The 16212-nt window shown below is 40.7% G+C and overlaps 1 non-coding gene across 1 annotated transcript; it reads left to right on the forward strand.

Moving 5' to 3' along the window:
• The first annotated feature begins 7438 nt into the window (after nucleotides 1-7438).
• Nucleotides 7439-7632, forward strand: LOC119656332. The gene has a single exon (XR_005250035.1). It is a non-coding gene; the product is annotated as a U2 spliceosomal RNA (small nuclear RNA).
• Nucleotides 7633-16212: the final 8580 nt, after the last annotated feature.

Here is a 16212-nt window from a genome sequence, read left to right on the forward strand (position 1 = left end):
CGAGAGGGAAGATCCACGACGGATCACAATCCCGATCATGGTTTCTTCTGCCTCAGATCGTTATTGAGATGCGGCCCCTGAGGTTCCCTCCCTTCCATGTCCCTATTTAGGTTTTGCGGGGTCAAGGAGGAAGTCCTCAAATCAAAAATAAAATATTTACAATTCATGTTATATTCATCCACTCAAAAAAAAAAAAAATATATAAAAGTAAAATGAAAATGAATAGTAAAAATATGAAAAAGAAAAAAAAATTAAATTAAATCAAAGTAAAAAATATAAAAAAAAGAAAAGAAATGAAATCAAAACAAAAAAATAACACGTTGATTCACTCCGAGCTCGGCGTGGCGTGTATTTATGGTTGTCCTGTTTCTGCCTGTGAATGAAATATTTAGATCACTAAAGTACGAATTGCATAATTAAATTATCTATTGATTCATTTTCCTGGAGACACCAAAACTCAACCGCATTTTCCCTTCAAAATCACTTTAAGAGTTCGTGGTTTCTTCTAGGGCTGGTTTTCGATGCGTCGCGTTGCATACGGTTAGCAATGAACCACGCCAACAGGTTGCCACAAAAAAAAACGATATTTTCCTTGAATCGACTCCGATGAACGGGCTGGTGGATGGGCCGGAATAGGATGAGTAATGCGCCGTACGACAGCACCTAGCCGAATAAAATGCACTAGGCTGAAGGATAGTGTTTCCTGTCTGTTGCCCAAATGAAAGTGGATTTCGTCTGTCCAATACCCATCAAGAAGCAAAACGTTCGTCACGTTCGATCGCCTCAATTGCAAGGGGATGATGATTAAGCACTGGAGACGCTAACGATCAGCTTCAATCCTTTCAACGTTGCAGATAGACCTTGTACTGTGCTTTTGTTTGCGACTTACACAGCTCAGCTTTAATAAAAAGCCTTCTCACGAGTCCTTCGACTGCTCTCGTACCTCATACAGTCCTTTTTCCGAGAAATCTGTCGATCTGAAATTGTGTTCGCTTGGCACTCCGAATCGCAAAAATCTCACTCGCTAACGACAAACTTAAATTCCACAACTTTATTTAGATTTTCAATCTCCCGTCCATGCTTCTTGCGCTCCCAAACTCTAATCCATTCAAAAAAAAAAAAAAAAAATAACGAAAATCCACCGCCAAAAAAACTCGACTATTCAATTAGCAGGGTCACACGAAATGGTTGTTGGAAGTACCTGGTTTGCGCGGAAAGCGGTCCACAAACATACGTGGGCCTCTCCAGACGGGACCACTTTCAACCAAATTGACCACGTGTTGATCGAACGCCGCCACCTCTCAGCCTTGATGAATGTCAGAACATATAGGGGGGCCAATATAGACTCGGATCACTATCTCGTTGGCATGGTGCTCCGAGCTCGAATAACAATACCACCTAGAATCCCCTCTGACAATCAGGTGAGAGTGAACACTGAAGCCATCCACAACACAACCCTCCGCGACACCTATAAGAGGGAAATGGATGCCGCAATAACCGCAGTCAACAGAGGACCTGGAGATGAAGCATCAACTAATGATCTTCACAACCACCTGAAGAACGTTATCATGGATACGGCCACAAATATACTTGGCCCCAGCCGCAAAAGGAGTCGGAACGGCTGGTTTGACGATGAATGTCAGCTAGCAACGGAACGGAAGAATGCCGCATACCGAGTAATGTTGCATTCTCAAAGAACGCGGGCACGCGCAGAGGCTTATCACGAACTCCGTCGAGCGGAGAAGCGACTTCACAGACGGAAAAAGGAAGCCTGGGAGAACCAACAAGTCTGTGAACTAGAAAAGTACAGGGAGCAACCACACCAGGCGCGGAAATTTTACCAACAATTCAGCAGGATCAAGCTTTATACACCTCGATGTTCATCCCGCCGAGACAAAGGGAAATCTGATTTCCGACAGAATTGGCATATTAGAGCGATGGGTTGAGTATTTTGATGAGCTACTGATCAACCAGGACATCAGCGAGTTGGAGGTCCCGTCAACTGAAGACGAATGACAAATACTGCCACCACCAAGTATAGGAGAAAGAGTCTGTGCAATTCATCGGCTTAAAAATCGAAAGTCGCCAGGAGCCGATGGAATCACAGCCGAATTGGTTAAATGTGGAGGCGACCAATTACACCAAGTGGTTCATCAACTTGTGATTAAGGTATGGGACAGCGAATCAATGCCTGACGACTGGCAAAGAGGCATTATCTGTCTCATACATAAAAAGGGATATATCACACAGTGGAGCAATTATAGAGGTATCACATTGTTGAGTACCATCTATAAGATATTCTCCGCTATTTTGCTAGGTCGGATAGCTCCATACGCCCAGAACATCATTAGCCCATACCAACGAGGCTTCACTCCAGGCAAATCAGCAACAGATCAGATTTTCTTTCTGCGGCAAGCGATGGAAAAATTGTTGGAATATGGGCATCAGTTGCACCATCTATCCATCGACTTTAAAGCTGTCTATGATAGGATAGCCAGGGTAAAACTGTACACGGCCATGAGAGAATTCGGTATCCCGACGAAATTAATAAGACTAACTAGGCTGACCCTGACCAATGTGCGAGGCCAGATAAAAGCAACAGGATCACTCTCAAGACCATTCGACATCAACAACGCTCTACGGCAAGGGGATGCCCTATCATGCGTCCTCTTTAACCTGGCCCTTGAAAAAGTGATCCGTGATGCCGAGGTAAATGCAAGAGGTACAATCCTTTTTAAGTCCACCCAACTACTGGCCTATACTGTCGATATCGACATCATGGGAAGAACCACTCGACACGTACAAACTGCCTTCATTCAGATCGAGCAGGCGCCGTGAAATCTTGGGCTGCACATCAATGAAGGCAAGACAAAGTATATGGTGGCAACGAGTCGAGGCACTGCACTTCCGGCCTTTTTTCGAAGCATCATTAAGAATTAAGAAAAGAATTAGGTATTGTTCCTTATACTGTAAATATTTTTATTTTCCTTCCGGCTACAATTGTTTCGGAGACCACGTGCCTCGCGTTGAACGACGGGGCGCTCCATTCTGGCGCAACAACACCATAAAAAACCACATGTCACAAAAATCCACCTCCTGTCTCAACGTATGTCCACAGGTGGCCGAACTAAATTGCGGTTGAATGGTGGGGGCCTCTCTTAAAGCCGACCGGCCGGACCCCCATCCACCGTCCCGTTGAGGCTACAGCGAACCAGTCCCGATACTTATTGAACAGACCCTGCATGTAAGCGCATGCTATCGAATCTATTATACATGAGCTTCTATTCTATTTTTAGGATAGCCTTGCCTTCGTGGTTAACCATAGTCAACCCGGACAGTCATCTTGATTCGACAATTTTATTATCAAACCCTTAAAAATTATGTAAATTACCCCTACAATTAGTAAAATTTGGAGTATCTATTGATCGAAAATTATCTCTCTAAAAGGCCTCTTATAATATGCGACATGAGAAGAGCCAAAGGAGGATATTGCTATAACAGAAAATTCTAAATGCGCCACATTGAGACCTCCTTTAAAGAACGTAATTTACAAAACCAGTGCTACGAATAATCAAAATGGACTTTATGGAGAATGAAGAATAATGTGGAGAAAGTCCTTGCAACCATCAATTTATAACTTGTTGAATACAAGGGCCTCTTGACATGATTAAGTACTCGGAGGTGGCCATCGATGCTTCCCTAAAGTTGAAGAAGCACTTGAGTTTTACCCGGAAGAGAGCGAGACGAATCAACTCATTTTCGCAGAGATTATTATACTGGAGAACCGAACAGCGCAGTCGCAGGCTAAGGAGCGGCGCAATCCAGCCTCTCTGCATATTTGGCTCATGTCTAGATTGAAGCATTGGCCAGTATGGCCAACCAAAGAAGAGTGAGTTCAGCAGATGGTCTAACTGCACTGAGAGTATGACTTTTGGGTAGGATCTGCTAAGACAATGTACGCTATTGTGAGAATAACCCCTAAAAATCATTGTACGATTCAAGCGCTCTAATAATACGAAAAGAGGAAAACACTTGGAAAAATTTTAAAGCAAATAGTAACAACAGTAGGAAAACTAGGGAAAGACCCATGCCTATATATTGGTACCTTGTATTAAGAAATAGACTTGGCGAAATCACGGAGAAGTAAAAACCCGCCTCACAATGCTCATCATTGGACGAGGCGTTTTACATCCCATCCCTTTCAGTTGAATTAGTTTGCTAATTGCTTCGAATGCACCACAATTTTCCGTTCATTTTTAAGCTCAATTCATGAAAACTGCGCTCCTTCTGTAAAGGTTTTAAGATAAATGGGAAGTATGCTTGCAGGATTTACTAAAATTAAACTAAATTAGTATTCTTAAAATGGTTGACATTCCCGAGTTCACTCCCAATTTAAATGTTATTTGTAAGTGGGGGTTTGACGGAAGCGCAGATCATAGCACGTACAAACAAAAATTTGTCAATTCTTCCACAAAGACCGACGAGTTTTTGTTTGTGATTGCCTTAGTGCCTCTTAAATTGAAAGACGCAAATAATAAAAAATATCGGTAAAGGAAAGTGCATCATTAATAAGAGAACATAAACGATAAATTAAAAAATCTTTCTCGGTGTGTAACCAATTTAATGGGTGAAATTGTACAAATAAACTTTCAACTTCATTTTACAATGGTAGACGGAAGTGTTAGCAACATTTTATCGAACACAAACTCTCCATTAAAATGTTATATTTGCCGGGCGACCCCAATGGAGATGAATTTGAAAAGAGTTACTGAAAAACCTCCAGATACTGACCAATATCGTTTTGTTTTATCCACTTTGGACTGCTGGATAAGATTCTTTGTATGTTTGCTTCATATTTCGGAACTCAGAAAAACTTGATTTCATCTAGGCAAATCCACCCAACAAACTACTATCCTTCCGCAAGGTATTTCAACTCCCGAAAAGGTGAACATCCTAGCCAAGCGCACCATTGCACCCTCCACATTCGTGATCAATACTTCGTGTGAGCGAATCCATAGAACAAACTCCAATCCTCACCAACATTTTACCGCCCTAGTCCCAACCTGAACCTTTTCTCTCAGCCCCTTATCCATCCCGATGAACATGATGATGTTTCTCCCATCCACTTTGTCAGCTCAAGCTCAGTGGAAGCTCTAAGAACAAAAAATCAGTGGGTCACGACAAAATCCCTTCCATAGTTTTAAAAAAGTGCGCTCCCAACATTTTCACCACACTTTCCTCTATCATTAATCACTGCCTCCTCAACGTCTACTTCCACATTGTACCCATCCCAAAAAAGAACCTTAATCCACTTAATCCTGATAGCTACTGGCCTATCTTCCTCCACCAAATTTTCGTGCGGGCCATTAGATCCCTCATAGACGAGCACTGTATTTCCAATGACACTCTTTTTGAGTTCCAATTCGCCAACCGAACTAAACACTCGGTTGAGCACGCACTTCTTGTAATCAAGACGGATATCCTTCTAGGTATCAATAGGAGGACACCCACCATAGCTTGTGTCCTTGACCTAAGGAAAGCTTTCGGCTCCGTATGGCCATACGGACTCGCTTATAAGCTTTCCGAAATCCTAAAGTTTCACCCGTACCTCTGTAAGTTAATTCTTAGCTTTCCAGATGGGCGGAAATCTTTAGTCAACATCCAACAGTACTTTTCCTCGTCCTATACTTGCCCCACCGGCATTTCTCAGGGTTCAGTCCTTTCTGCAACCCTTTTCTCCCTGTGATCACCGCATACATCTCCAAACCAACTCCTCACTCGTGTCCTATCCGAATCTTTCAATACGCGGATGACCTAATCCTTTATACCACCACCAAAGACATCTCTCGCGGTGAAGCTCGTCTAGTTTTTTATTTAGACGACCTTTACCATTATTTCACTTGTTGGCAATTCTCCTTAAATCCTGACAACTTGAGAATGACGCCGAAAATATAGAGTGACATAAGACCTTTGTCACTCACAATCCACGACGATCTCATCCCTACGGTAAATGAATTCCCGCTTCTCCCAGGTCCCTCATATAATGAAGGCACTAAGCCGTGCAAGTAGTGGTCCTTGTATCCTATCCTTAAATACAATCTCCCTACTTCAAAAAGGATTAAGCTATTTTGTTATAAACAGCTTATCCGTCTACTCCTCATTTTCGGCTTCGTCGGGTTGCTCCCCATCTCAAATGGAACGACTCCGCCTTAAAGAGCGCAGGATCTTTCTCCACAGCGCCAACATTTTTAAAAACGAAGACCGCCCCAAGCACATTTCCAACCTGATCCTCTACGAGTCCTGCCAAACCCCACGTATCGATGTCTTCCATGCCCGTCATGCCCTCAACTTCCTGGTCAAGTGTCAATTCCATTCCAATTCAAAGCCAAGCAGATCGAGATTGTTGAAGATAACCTTTCTCGGACTCATCTGTTTCCCCAGATCCTCTTATCCCTCCAATCACAAAACCGTCTTCTTGATCCCCAAGGTAGAGTAGTCTTTCACAGAAGCAATTTCTCTGACTCCCAATTTTTTAAACCTACCCATCATTAGCGCCCCTCCTAGCTTTCAATTCCCATCCCTCCACCGCATGTCACCCATCCTACCCCATTCCCACCCTGTTTTAAATATGCTCAACGAGTGGAGGTTTTTTTCGACTTTTCCTTCAAAATGGCTTGGAAATATTTTTCACATATATTTCTTTAGTGATAAATTAGGTTAAGCTTCATTATATACCTTAGATTAAATTTAACAGTTAAGGTTAAGTTTATATTCATCTTTCTTAGAAAGTAAAAAAATTTTTGTTTTTCCGGTGAATCGGAGCGCGTCGGGATCCGTTAGTAACATATAAAAAGATTGAAAAGATTTCTGACTTGGATGGATTCTTCAAGAAGCTAATGCTAATTTTCATTTAGCGCATTGTGAAATTGGTTTCATACCGCAATTTTCAAACCTTCTGGGCTCATGGACATCTTCCAGCAGCGTCATGTCATCCAATGCGAATATTCCTTGTTGTATCTATTTCTTTGTGGCACGATAGGTTACAAGTTAACATCTGTACTCGCATTTCACCCGGTCAACTTCCGTTCGCACGATGGCGCGACTAGATGCAAGTCGCAGAGTCAGCTGCAGTAATCAAATGGCTACAGAATTAACATTAAATATTATTGTCAATTAGAAAAATTAGTTGTAATCCAGATTCGAAAAGAGGCGCACATGTCCAAAAGAAAAAATATATTTTTTTAACGTTTAACCAGAACATGTTGTTAATTTACGCTTGTGTCCGGCCTAACGAACGCTCATGTCTGTCTGCTTTTCCAAACAATCTTTCTTTACAAAATACGTTTAAATTCATGACGCACACTTTTCACTTAGTTATAATTCATACCCTTGTCGTGTTTTGCGTTCTATTTCAGCGAGAGAAATGTAGTGCGTCGGTATCGCTTCTCGGCCTTATGGCTAAGATCAAAGTGTAGTATCTGTTCTTATCAGCTTAACACCTGATAGATCCCCCATAGGGGGACGACAAATGTTAAACTGATTTTTGGGAAATGGCGGAGTGCTAGGGGCTTGCTCCACCTCTGCCGCGGGTTGGCCCGGTATTGCAGTACCGCCGGGATCGGCCCAGATTCATAATCCTTAATAGTAAACAAAGTATATAATCGGTGGATAGATTGTCACCGGCAGATAAATTATCACCGGTAGATAGATGTTATCATCGATGCTTGATTATAGCTGCGCACAGGAAGGAAAGACGCTTGGAGTGGATAAAAGATTAGATTTTCGTCTGACGCTTGTAGTCCAATCTCTAATTAATAGACGATAAAGTAACCTTCCTCCAAATTACAATTTTTTGCTTCGGACGTATATACAGTATGCAAAATTCGTATTCGTACACCCATTTTTTAAGGTTTTGTTTGTAAAACAAAACCTTATTAAAATCGGTTTACTGTCTGTCTGTCTGTCCGTCTGTCTGTCTGTCTGTCTGTCTGTCTGTCTGTCTGTCCGTCACACGCATTTTTCTCCGAGACGGTTGTAGCGATTGGCACCAAATTTGGTAGAAAGGTGGGAACTGTGAACACTCACGCATATAGTGAGTTACATCCTCTTACGTCGAATTTAAGGGGGGGTCCCCATACATGCAAAGGGAGGGTGTAAATTTTTTTTTCATCAAATATAGTCATGTGGGGTATCAAATTAAAGGTCTCGATTAGTACTTTTTGAAGCCAGTCTTAGTTTTGACATTTGTTGAAAAGGTGGGGGGTGCGGGGGGTTGAAAGTGGTCATTTTTTAACGAACCCATTCTCAGAAACTACTCAACCGAAAAATCTGAAAAAAATCAGAGGGCTGTCACTATATGGTGCCTAGGCTCCGAAATACCCTCCATACCGATGCCTGTTCAAATAAAGTTAATAATAGTACATTACTATGATTTTTAGTAATTGACAGGAAAACCCCCCTTAAGTTCACCCTAGAATCACAAAATTTTGCAACAATATAGACTACAGCATAGAGCATGATCTTGCCAAATTTGGTGAAAATCGCACTATTACTAACAAAGTAATACTAAGTCAAAGCTGTCGCTTCTCTGCAAATTCGAGACTACGAATGTCAATATCACTTGAAAGTGGCTATTTTCACATAATATATGCATATTTTACGTGCTACATGCTAATGGGACAAATGCACACCCAAATCTCTTCATAAAAGAAATAAACAAAACCTTTCATACCTGAAGCGTCTAGCTTCCGGTTTCCCGACTTGTTTACCTATTATTTGTTATTTTTAAGTCAAATATAACATTAAGAGATAAATAAATTGTATATTATTATAGCAAATGAAGAGGTTAATTCATGTACATAATAACAAGTATAAAATATATTTTAAACTTAATAATAAAAACAGTAATTCATATAAAACTCAAAACAAAATTCGTATTCGTACACCTACAGACTTCAAAAAATGTGCTAGAAATATAGTTTTAGTACTTCGTGGGAAATCCTTTTTGTTTTATTATTGCTCTAAGCCTATTTGGCATTGATTGAACTAATTTTTGGGTTAAGTTCGGTGAAATATTTTGCCATTCGGTCTGCAAGGCAGTTTTCAGGTCTTCTTTATTCCTAATACTGTAATTTTCTAGATTCTTCTTGAAAATAGACCATAAATTTTCTATTGGGTTAACGTCAGGACTCTGTGGAGGCGTGTTTAAACACTTTCGACAATTGTAGAGTAGCCAAAGCCGCGTGTGAAGTGCCGTATGCTTCGGATCATTGTCCTGTTGAAATATATACTTCCTACGAATTCCTAAATTTTGTGCACTCTGATGTAAATTAGTTTTAAGAATTTGCACATATTGCTTCGCGTTCATTATTCCATCAATAAAATGCAAGTTTCCAACACCAGAAGTTGCAAAACATCCCCAAATCATCAACGAACCACCTCCATGCTTAAATGTAGGAAGCATGTTTTTTGGATATAGCCTCGTATTTTTTTCTCGCCATATACGAACCCGTCCGTCCGACAACTTTAGATTAATTTTGCACTCGTCTGAAAAAATTACTCGTTTCCAATAACGAAAATCCTTGTTTAGATATCTTTTTGCAAAGTTTAACCGTTTTCTATTGACATTATTGATAAATGGCTTAGAAGCGGCAGTCCGGCTCTGTATACCGAATCTACGCAAATAATTCCGAACACTTTGGGGTGTAATTTTAATTTGGAACTGGTTTTGCAAAAGTCCTGCTAATTTCACTGCACTTATCGTGTTATCCTGTCGAACAACACGCCGAACAAAGGATTGGTGTCTCCTTGACAAAATTAATCTGTTTCCATTTCTTTTTTTCTTCGCGATTCTACCAGACGAATTGTAAATCTTTACTACAGATTGAATTGTCGAGTGACTCCTATGCATAATTTTTGCAATTTGTCTCAAGGATTTACCATCCTTGTATAGCTGTATCACTATCTTACGATCACTGTTCGAAAATTCACTACCTTTTCGACTCATTTGGAAAATTTGTTAAAGAATTAACTCTTTATTTGTAATTCCCAAAACACTTTAGCTCGAACTGTCAACCACACTTTTTCAAGAATTTACCGTTAGAATTTTACAGTGCAAAATGATTAATAACGTCCAGGGATTGAGTTCAAGCCGCTAGTCGGGGTGTACGAATACGAATTTTGCTTCGATTGAATTTGGAAATTGTTCTCTTGAACAAACGGATGTAAATAAAATTTAAGATTAATGTTCTATAACAACTATATACATATTTATGTAAAAAATTGTTATATAAGATTGAACGAATTTTCTATCATTTCTCAGAAATAACCCAAAAACCCGCAAAATATAGGGTGTACGAATACGAATTTTGCATACTGTATGTGGACAACATTATCTTAAAATCAACCTTGGAACTATTGACTAGATAAGAAAAATGAAACGCTCATTAGAATTATCTGAAATACATTATCGCGTCGACTCATTAAAATGCATCTTTCTGCTCATACGCATTTTAAGCCTAATCAGAAAATTGATTTTCGCGTCTCAAATTTATCTCTATTTGTCGTTGTCGTTTCATTTTTAAGGTTTTGTGTGAAACAAAACCTTATTAGAATCGATTCGATGTCTGTCTGTCTGTCTGTCTGTCTGTCACAGCCGATTTATTCGGAAACGGCTGAACTGATTGTCACGAAAATTGGTAGGAGTATGTAATCTGCCATTCCCTTTACATACGCAGCTGACGCCATTTTGTGTTAAGTTTAAGGGGGGCTCCCCATACATGTGAAAGGAGGGTGCAAATTTTTTTTTTATAAAATGTGGCCATGTAGGGTATGAAATGAAATTAGTACTTTTCGAAACTGGTTCCATATTTGATATTGAGTAAAACATAGGGGAGTGAGGGCTCAAAATATGACCCCCAAAAAGTGTAACAGGTCTCGTTCTCAGAACCTATCCAACCGAAAAATCTGAAAAAAATCTCAGTAGTGCATCTCTACGAAATCTAGGCCTCAAAATATATCCGGTTCCGATATCTGCACAAATAAAGTTAATAATAGTATATTTCCACATTTTAGAAATTTACCCGGCACCACCCTTATGTTCACCCCAGAAGTACAAAATTTGGGATGTGTATAACAAAGAACATAATGCACAATTTGGTCAAGTTTGAAGAAAATCCAACTATTATTAACAAAGTTATAGGGGGCAAAACTTTACAATTTTTTGTGAATTTCGTGGACTCTACAACCTGCATGACGTCATCATCACATATCAATTCGTCAATACCACAACGAAGTAAGTTCGGATGAATTGGGTGGAAAAGAATTATTTTGTTTTAGTTTTTTAATCCTTTGTATATGAATATCAATTATTCCAACGAGACATGTGTGTATGTAGGTATATAGTATATGCGTGCTAATGAACTTTGCGGGTAGAGCCTAATTCAGATAGATATAAGAGGTAAGTCGGAAATATGGGTACGATCAATTTATATACGTGCATATATGTGTACAATATTCGAAAATAGGCAGTTTGTTTGTTTAGGGTGAGCGTACCATCTACGGCTGTAATATGTACGTATGTCTCGTAGTTTTGTAGCTGTATACGGGTAGAAAAATGTGGGTTGAAATTTCTTAGATAAGATGAACACAAAACCTTTATACCCGAAGGATGAGCTTCCGGTATTCCGACTTGTTCTTATCTGGAGTGGTCTGGTTTATGACTCGGTGGATAGATTATCACCGGTAGATAGGCCGGGCACAAGGAAGGAAAGTGCTTGGAAGTGGACGAGAGATTAGATTTTCGTCTGATGCTTGTAGTCCAACTTGTAATTAATAGACAAGGAGCGGCCTTCCGCAAACTACAATTTTTTGCTTCGAATGTATATATCTAAGTTATCTTTTCCTTCCGTGGGTATGGTAAAAAAATAACGCACGTTCGATTTATAAACTTTATTTGTTCTCTATAGTCACAACAAGAAAGCTTACTGCTTAAGACTCCCGTCTATTTATACATAAAATGTGCAATAAAAGTTCCAAATGTGCAAATATAAAAATAAAACCTAGTTACCGAGTTCAATGTGCATCGATTGATGCACTGAAATTTGCCTACCTATGGGAAGCGTGTGCATATAGATCACGTTGTGTGTATTCGCATGATTAAGAGTGTGATAACTTCTATCTCTCGGTAGCGACATACCTCTTTCTTCAGTGCAAAGCCACTTGGGATGGATAATTTATATACATCCACGTTTTGTACTCTCATGCATTAGCTCATATTGCAATTTTGACGTATTTATTAATATTTTTATCTGAGCAATTCTTGTCTAGAAAATGTTTTATGTCAATAATTCGGGTTACAAATATGGAGCCATCTCTAACTTACAACTTTTTTTGAGATGTGCAGGCGACGTAATTAAGAGTTGTCGGAGTAGTTTGTTACCCGGAGCTGATTAGCATATGTAGGTGCTTCCTTCCTGTAATTTAATAAACGTTTTATAGGTTGTAATTACGATGCGCATAATGAAACGTCACTTAGCACAAGAAACGCAGTAAGTTTATCATATGGGAACTCTCTTACATTATATTATGATGCGGAGTTCGAACCTCCACGTTATGTGACGTAATACCAACAAGCGGGTGAGTTCACACAACCAATCAATTACAATAATATGACAATGTTTTTGCATATGCACGTATATCTATGTACAGGGGGCGGCGCGGGCCTTGTTTGAAAAGATCATAAAACAATAATTATTGGAAAATTCATTTTAATCTTCCTATTTTTGCATAGGTACATTTAAAGTTTTTTTTTTTTAATTACTATTTGAAAATAATATCTTGAAAATGACCTCCGTTCTAGTCATTAAGAGAGTTGAAATCGAAAGTTTTGTCCGACTTTGTCCAGTGTGCCCGTGTCGATATTAGCAATGGCAGCAGAAATATTGGTCTTCAGCATACTCAAGGTCTTTGGACGATTAGTATACATCAAGGATTTCAGATATCTCCATAAAAAAAATCACAGGTTGCTAAGACTTGACGAACGTGCTGGCTTTTAAGATCATTCCTCAAGGAAATAAGAAAAATGTTGGTGCAAGAGAGTTCGTGTTGTATGAGCTGTGACGCTGTCTTGTTGGAACCACACATCCCTCAGATTCATTTCTTCAAGTTTGGGAAGGAAAAATTCCTCTATCAACTGAATATAACGGGTCAGACGTAACTATGATTGCTTTGCCGTTCTTTTTCTTTAAAAAACAGTGTCGAATAATGCCATACAGGGGCTGCTCGTGAAGTTTTCGGGGTCGGGGGTTCGTGCCACTTCTGACAGACGAAAATTCCTCATCGCTGAAGAATACAAACGCGTCACGAGGTAGGTTTCCATAAAGGCTTCACAAGCCATTTTTCATGAATCAAAATTGCGTGTATTAAGTTTTTGCCCCATTGCCAGTTTAGGTGGATGAAATTTCAGGTCTTCATGAAGATTTCGTCTTACTGTGCTATCAGAAATCCTAACAGCAACTGAATGTTTGTGTGCAGATCGCTTGGGGGATTTCAAAATCGCCTTCCGTGTCTTTACAAAGTTTTTTTGAGTCCTGGTGGTTTTCGAGGGTCTTGGTGTTTTTTAATCACACTATTATTATCCATAAACAAATACACAACATAAAAAAAATTGTTTTTTTCAAAAGTAAGTTTAACAAAGAGTATTAAAACCTCTTTTCTCAAAGCGACGCGTCATTTTCTGCAGTTCCGTACCCTGGAGCAGTGAGATGATTGATACCGACATCAATACATATGTCAATATGTCAATATTTTTCAGAGCGTTAGCAGCCAAGATCAAGCAGGCATGGAGTTGAGAACCGTAGGCCCGGCCCCACGCATCCCACATTTCTGGAAAGCGGATCCAGTCCTCCGATTTTACCAGATAGATTAGGATTAAGAAGGACGAAATGCGGTTGTAGCTGGTTGTAGCCAATTGGGACTTCGAGATTCTACACCAGGTCTCCGACTTAGTAAAAAGTCTTAGCAAAGACTACAAGGCTCTCAAGAATAGATTAATTGAAATATACACGACCGGCCGACAAATTGGAGATAAGAAACCTTTTCAATTTCTTCGCTAGCTGCCGACGATCTCTTGCGACCCTTCTGGTTGCGAGGGCTTTCTAAGCGTACACAGAAGATTCTACAAGTCTCAGAACAAATAAACTTGGACAAATCGGGGGCTTTAGCGGATAAAATGTTCCATTCTGCGTAGTACAGCCCACGCCGCTCCTGTTAGCTTGGGAGGTAGAAATAGCAAAATTCCGCCAGGAAATCCGCCCAACAGCATCTTCGAGGACGATCGAGAACCCCCCATCGAAACAACGCGGGGGACGCGCAGTAGTTCAAAACCCAAATTGTATGATGAGTACTGTTACTACCACCATAAATTTGGCGCACAAGCACGTCGATTTCAGGCTGTGTGTAAGTTAAACTCCAACCAGCAATGTTAATGGCGAAAATCGCTGGCGGAACAAAATTTTGCCTTTTCATCACGGACAAACGAGACATACCTCATCGACACGGGGTCAACTGTCTCAGTCTTGCCCCTACCTAAAAACTCCAAGGCGGCACCAGAGTGTTACACTTTCTACGCAGTAAACGGGACCACTGTCAGGACTTTCAGCAGAACCAACAAGGTTCTGGACTTCAACCTAAGGCGATATCTTCAGTGGAAATTCGTCATCGCATCATGAAGTATCCCATGATAGGAGCGAACTTTTTGGCTATCCACGGTCTTCTAGTAGATCCCCAGCGTCGACAACTGATCGATAGCAAAACCGGTCTCACCACGAAAGGAAGAGTGATGCAAAGCAATCTACCCATGGTCTCGACGGACCCCTCCTCACCCAGTTTCCTGAAATGGCAAGACTTGTGCAGCCTAATGAACGACGCAAGCACGCTGTGCAGTATATCATAGAAACTATAGGCCAGCCCTTTGCCGCTAAGGCTAGAAGACTTTCTCCTGCCAAAGTATTGAGTGGCAAAGCAAGAATTGCAGTAGATGATGGGCAAGGGAATCTGCCGACCATCCAACATCCCTTGGTCGAGACCTCTGCACATCGTGAAAAACGCACTGTTCGTCTCTGCGGCGACTACCGCCGGCTCAACGCGCAGATTGTACCTGACAGGTACGGTGTGCTCAACATAGCAGACTTCAACGTGGGACTCCACGCAAATATATTTTCTCTAAGCTCGATCTGGAACGAGCTTACTTTCAGATTCTAATAGCGGCTGATGACCCAAAACAGCAATTATAACACCTTTTGGCTTGTTCGAATTCGCTCGAATGTGTTTTGGTTTCCGGGATGCAGTACAGGCATTCCAACGATTAATTGTTATTTTCAGAGATCTTCCCTTCGTCTTCGCGTTCCCGAGCGATTTCCTTATTGCCTCAAAAGACGATTTGGAGCACGAGCAGCCACTCAGGATAGTCTTCAAGAGACTCCCAGAGCACGGAATCAACTTCAATTCTGCAAAATGTGATCTTGGCCAGCTAGAAATCGACTTCCTAGGCTACAAGGCAATATCACAAGGCGTGTTACTACTACTTAGCAAGGTATAGGAAATCAACGACTACACACGTTCGGTTACGATACTGTAGCTACGAAGATTCCTCGGGATGAACTCCTACCGAAGATGCCAGACACTTCACAGAAGTCGCTAAACGCATTTCTAGACATGTCAAAGAAAAACGACAGTGTCCGATCCTCTGGATAAACTCTGCAGTAGCTGCATTAGAAAAATGTAAATTACATCTTTAGAAGGCTACACTACTAGGTCATCCAGACCCAGAAGCAGAAATATCATTAGACTGGGATGCCTCAGATTACGGTATGGGACCTGTACTTCACCAATGAGTCAATGAAACTTGGCAACCGCCCGGGTTTTATTCAAAGGTATTCATCGAGGCTCAGAGCAAGTACTCTACTACTACTCTACTACGGTGCGGTACGTCACCTTTAATCATTATTTGAAGGCAGACAATTCACCATCCGCGCAAACCACAAATCTTTGGTATTCACCTTCAACCAGAAGACAAATACCAAACCAAGGAGAATCAGGCAACTCATCTACATTAACCAATTCACCACCGACATAACGCACCAGAACGGAACCAATAGCACAGTCGCCGATGCACTCCTCAGGGCGGAAGAAGTAAGTCTATCTAAAGATTCA

This window comes from Hermetia illucens, chromosome 4 (assembly GCF_905115235.1).
Source record: "Hermetia illucens chromosome 4, iHerIll2.2.curated.20191125, whole genome shotgun sequence".
Lineage (NCBI taxonomy): Eukaryota > Metazoa > Arthropoda > Insecta > Diptera > Stratiomyidae > Hermetia > Hermetia illucens.